The 6,000-nt window shown below is 42.2% G+C and overlaps 1 long non-coding RNA gene across 1 annotated transcript in view; it reads left to right on the top strand.

Annotated features, from left to right (window-relative positions):
* The first annotated feature begins 645 nt into the window (after positions 1-645).
* Positions 646-6,000, top strand: part of LOC148057571 (uncharacterized) — a 51,679-nt gene continuing 46,324 nt past the window's right edge. The window contains exon 1 of the long non-coding RNA XR_015707108.1: positions 646-885. This is a non-coding gene — a long non-coding RNA (uncharacterized LOC148057571). The remainder of the gene's footprint in view (positions 886-6,000) is intronic.

Genomic DNA, 6,000 nt, shown 5'->3' with positions numbered 1-6,000 from the left:
GAAGAAAAAAAAAAAGAAAGAGTTTTGTTGAGCTGTAAGCTCTTTTGCGAGTTTATGCACCGCTCTGCCTTTTGAGAAGTAAAGCTGACAGGCTGAGATGGTCCTGACGTTTTGATGTATTTTCTGATAGCATGCGATAACAAAAAGGCCCAGACACACACGGGTGGATTCATTTTTCCCTTGAACTGGAATAAATCAGGAGCAGTGGCATTACATCAAAGCCACACTGGTGTAAGCAGCATTGAAACGAGGTTCATTTAGCAGTGCGATGCTATGAAAGACGTTATTTTGCATAACCCTCCTCACAGAAATGAATCTATTCCCTTTTTTTTTTTTTAACGCCACAGGAGAAGCTGTTTGTGATACTTGGCTAAAGACTTCCTATTTTCAGACTCTCTTGTCCGCTGCTTATGATTTTAACCCTTCAGGCTGAAATTCTCCATGCCGTCTCTCTGTCTCAGGCTTAATGTTTTTGTGAGGAAAGCTGCAGGTGAGGTGAGTCAGCCATTTCTCAGAATGCAATTTGGAGGAAACATATTGTTTTTCCCCTGTTAGAAAATGAAACAGCCTCCCACTTTCCCCCAGCTTTTTGATTTAAAAAATTAAAATCCCTGGTGGCACAAATAAGCCTGAACAGCCCTGAGTGGCCCCAGCTGGGCCTTCCCCGCCCCTGCCCATGGCTGAGGGGCTCCATTTCACCTCAGCTGGGGCTGCTGCTTCTCTCCTCGAGGGTGTGCTGTGGGCGGGCCTGTGCTTGGCCTGCCCTGCTGGCTGGGGGGCTCTGGCCTGTGCCCGCAGCTTCGTCTCCTGCTCCGGCGCCTGGCTCACCCCCTCACTGCGTCTGGAGCCGCTGAGGGAGCCCCTCGCCAGCCTGGTACTGCTCAGGTATGGTGGGGCTGCGTGCCCCAGCTCGTGGGTTCTGTGGGTCGCAGTAGTGGGTGCCGTGTTTGCTTACCCTCTCTGAAATGGGGGGGAGGAGGTAAGATGGTGCTATTAAGGAAAGTTCATTAAATAGCAAAGCAGGCACAGGTTCAAAAAAGGTTAAGCCTTCAAGAGCTATGAGATGGTGTTGTGAGCCTCTGTGAATATTAATTGTTTGGCTAGTAATCCTTTTCCACAGACCTTCTTTGTCACATAGCTACTTTTTCAGTATTTCCTTTCAGTCAGGCCCATGTGTGGCTGTGGGCCTGTGTTCAGGGTACCCTGTCCACACCCCGCTCCCAGTGCGTAATGGCTGCTTCTACCCAAGGGCCTGTCAAGGATTTTCAGGGTCGTGTCTAAACGGTCTTGAGTATTAACCGGTTAGTGCTCGCAAGGGCCTAGAGAGGTGAGGTAGTGCCTCTGCCCTGACGCTGGAGAATGGAGGCCTGAAAGCAGAGGTTATGTTAATTTTTAACTATAAAATGTTGCATTAAGCCTTTTTAAGTATCTGCTAAGGTGGGACATCAAGCCTGAAACTCTAGACTGAGCTTTTCATTAGCGTGCTTTATAGAAATGTATCAAGCTGCTTATTATTATTATAATATCAGTCCTGTGTGATCATGGGTTCTGCAAATCTGGTGCCGTGCATCTTAAAACAGGTACCCAGAATCCAGTCTTCATACAAATACTGACCACTAGCTACCTCTTTGAGCAACGTGCTCAGCGTCACACAGAAATGATTTGGCATGTGAAAGTAGGTGTAAACATTGTCCAGTCCTCTGGATAGGTGAATTAAGTTTTCACAGGCCTGTGGTTTCCTGACAAAGACACCTGTTGAGACTTGGTATAGCAAGTACCCCCAAATGTTGGGTGCATGTTTCCTTTTGAGAGTCTCTGGTGTGAAGTTGTTATCCTCTTATTTATTTACTTAAAGCCTTTTTAAGTTGGGGAACAGTTCATCTCTTGTTGTTCTGTAAGTGTTCTGCATAATTATAAGCTTGTCCTTATTGTGCTTGTGTACTTTTAGATGAATAAAGAAATGTGCAATTCTAGTTTTCACATTAATCTTTCACATCTAATCTACTGAAAGGTATCCAAAAGCATAGGTCTTGTTTTGGTGTACCGTAATTCCAAATTTGCACTTTAAGGTGAAGTTTTCTGAATGATTTATATCCTGTGCTCTTGATTGCAGTGGGATCCCTATGTGTGTATCTATAATGGAAGGTATATTTCATCCTTTGCTTGTAAAACATGAATGTAGCTTTTGGGCCCAAATATTTACTAGTTAGAGCTGTAAAAATTAAAACTTAACTTCTTCCTCTGCTTTTGGCTCTGGGACTCTTTCTTAGATGAGAAGTGATTTCTATGAACAGAGAATGCATTTAATCTACTACTCTCAAGTGATAGGTAGTAAAAACTGGTACCACATACATACATCCTTATTGAACTATTTGAACAAAACTTGCATATTTCTTCATCTTTTTTTAGCTATCTTTTTTTCCTGTTGATCAGTAGGAATACTTCTTTTTTTGAGTATTCTAAGATAAATCATCATATTGGCTAGATGAACAAGCAACAGGGTCTTAATTAATGAATGAATTTTGTAGAATGAAATTCATACAGAAGATATATTCCTTTTGAACACCAAAACTATTTATTATCTGAACTATAATAAACTCTGTCTTTTTCACTTGAATGCTGTGTCCTATAACAGTTAGATAAAAACAGCAGTAGCCTCTGTTTCTTCACAGTATGTTTTCATACAGGATAAAATTTATGTATTACTGGAAAATATTACAAGTAGGAAATTTATTGAGTTGTCAGTACAATAAGCATACTGAGCATAAAATCTGAGGCTTTTGGCAATTATGTATGAAATTAATGTTGCAGAACTCAGTGCAAGACCTTATTGAAGATTAAGGCGATAGTTATCTTAAATACAGTTGATTGCAGTCGCTCTCATTTTCTCATGGATTTCTCCCACACACTAGCTAGTACAATGCCCAGGTGCTCAGGCTAGGATGATTGGTGTGCCACATGGAGGACAGGGGTTGCCAGGTGCTGAGCCCTCATTACACCTTTAGTGTTCCCCTTCACTGGTGAAAATGACTGCTTTTTGCACAGGTCTCATACCTTTTTGGAGTCAGCAGTTGCATCGTATCAACAAGCTCATCACAGAATTTCAAGATGAGACACACCTTGTGGAGAAAGCTGTATTGGAGCTGCGCTTCCTCTTCTACTGCTTTCTGACCATGAGGCCTTCGCTTTAAGGATAGATACAGCCTGCCTGCAGGTGTAACTATCTGTAACAAAGATGGAAGAAAAAGTGGATTATGTGCATGGTTAATTTGGGGCAGATGCCTGTTTCAATCAAGACATGCATATATATATATGCACACACATATTCATGGTCTGGTACCTCCAGCAATACAAAATTAGCGTATTACAGTGTGTCAGGTACTCAGATTACACCTCATTATGCCAGATGCCCAGTGTAAAACTGGCCCCTTATCCAATGTCCTGACAATCTAGCAAGGGTGCTGGGAAAAGAATAACAGGTAACTGAACATGGAAAACTGCAGTATGCAGGGGAGGGTGGACTAGCTCTCAGATCTTCCCACCAAATCCACACTTCTAGTGGCTTCAGGCAGTATGTATGTATTTATTCCACGTTGCTCCTGAGCAAATCAAGTAGGGCAGCTGCCCCACCACATTTGCAAGCCAACCTTTGTTTCAGGCTGGTCTCTTGAAAAGCTAATGTTTGCAAAGTGCTGTAATGCACTTGGACAAGATGTGGATGCACTGTACAACAGAAAATATTAATATTATTGATTTGAAGTAATAAAGTATCTTTTTGCATTCCTTCTGTTTCAGGAGATGTTCCTGAGGGACGGAATGACAGGGCCCTTATTAAACTGGCAGCATGCATTTTGAGATGAGAAATTATCTATTTGATTCTAGCATTTGTATAAAGCAAAAAAAAAATCTCTCGGAGGTCCTCAGAGATGGAAGAGGAAGGGAGAGGCCACTGGTATTATTACAGATGGGTCATTCATATTAAATGAGATAAAAAAGAATGGAAGTCACCATTGCAATTCTGTCTGACATGAGTTTCCTTTAGAGAAAGTGATGTGGCTTGACGCAATGTAACCTGACATAATGCGATGTGATGTTACAAATGAGAGGTACCATGAGTAGTTGTAATGTATAATTTGACACACTACCTGTGCTATGCATGAGCTGGCAGACAGCGTACTGTGGTTCACTGAGTACTCAAATTGCTTTCAAATGGCAAGCTTACCATGTCATGATGCACAAAAGTAAGCTACAGTTGTTTGGTGGTTCAGTCATAAATAACTGTAGGCCCACAGATACACTTTTCTTTTGAGTTTTGGGCTGATGCATAGGCACAGATGCTGAACTAAGGAGTCATAAAATACGAATTGGCATCTGAAAAAGGTCTCTGCTACTATTATAGAGATAGAAATAGAGCACTGTGGCTTTTGTTTTCTGCCATGAGCTTGGAGAGAGCCAGGCTGGTCTGAACACTCCAATGCTGCTCAGCTAGCTGGGATATGATGAAGTGGGAAGATTAACTTTGAATCAGTGAGCCAAAGTCGCCATGCTCTGATGGTTCCAGCAGTCTTCGGTTTAATAAGACCATGTTGTTGAAAGATCATGAATTTCCTGATAAATACTGCCTTTTGACTGGGAAAAGGATGGGAGCAGTCAGGGGTGCACTAATATGTGCTTTTACTGCCAGCATTAGCATTGCTGAGAATGGAAATAATTCTTTATTATTTTTAAAAATGAGCACAAGAGAGAAATATCTCTATAGGTATGAATGGGAAAAGAAAGGAGGAGAGAAAAAATATCTGCATTCTATGGATCCTTTCTTTCTTGCTTCTGGCAAAAGGGGAGCTCAGCTGGATCAGAGAGAAGGAATGTCCAATATTCTCTTTAGCATATGAAGGGTTTTTCTTTCTATCTTAAAATAGGAATTATTTTGATATAAAGATTATGTAGACTTACCAATGAAGCACCAAATCAGGGATGGACCTGGTAATTTCAATCCATCTCTGTCTGGTGCTCCCTGGTGCCCTAGGTTTTGGGCATAGTGCTGGAGGAAGAAAAATACTATTTGCCATCTGTTACAGTATTAGGTCAAATGGGCCCTAACAAAATATGGACTGAGGTGCAAAGACACTTGCTCTGAGGGAGGCATTTTGGGTTGTAAATGCTGCTGGATTTTAGCTGACTGCGAGCTAAGTCTTTCATGGACCTCCTGCAGTTCTAGTGATGTCGGACTAAGTGGTATCCACAAGGTTAATTAGCACTGGCTCTGTGGTATGAGAGGGGCTTGTGGTCTTAGGCCGATCTTTGTCCTGGGTCTTGTGCAAGGGCATTGCATAGCACTGTTCAGAAGTGATCATTCTCAGCTTAAAGGAAGAGAGCACTCTGTAAAGTCAGAAATACCTTTTCTGGAAGGAACTTGGGGGCCTCACATACCTGTGATGTCTGCACTGCCAGGCAAAACCTGGCTGGAGTCTAGACTTGCAAGTAGTCCTGCTGTAAAGTGCTTCCACTGTACCTTCCTCAGCCTTCCTCTAACAGCAGGCGCAAACTTGTGCGGCAGGTGTGTGGTGTCTTCTGCAGTCTTCATCCCCTCCAGGGGATGATGAATGACACAGGAGATATCCCCAGGTTCACACACCTGGATTGCTTTCCTAGATGCTAGGAAGGAGCATGACATGAACCTTTTGACTTTTATCTTGGTACGTCATCAGAACAAGGTAGGACATTCTCGCCAGTCCTACTTTGTAGATGTAATCATAGATGGATTTCTGAGCTGGCCAGTCTTTGCATTACTGGATCTTTCTTTAGCTCATTTGGACCACAAGGAGCTCTGATTAATTTGCTGTGCCAGTATCCATGCAGGGTTTCTATGCTGGATTACATAAAAGCTAATTATTATTGTTACAGAAAGTACATAAGTGATTTTTTTGCTGCCTCTGTGCAAAGCATTTAAAAAAAAAAGTCCACAAATATGTCCTTCTGCTTGCCTTTCCAGAAATGTAT

This window comes from Nipponia nippon, unplaced genomic scaffold, assembly GCF_047370975.1.
Source record: "Nipponia nippon isolate SJK-2023a ecotype South Korea unplaced genomic scaffold, ASM4737097v1 scaffold_1, whole genome shotgun sequence".
Taxonomy (NCBI): domain Eukaryota; kingdom Metazoa; phylum Chordata; class Aves; order Pelecaniformes; family Threskiornithidae; genus Nipponia; species Nipponia nippon.
The sequence above is the reverse complement of the archived record's forward strand: the minus strand, read 5'-3'. Positions and strand labels throughout refer to the sequence as shown.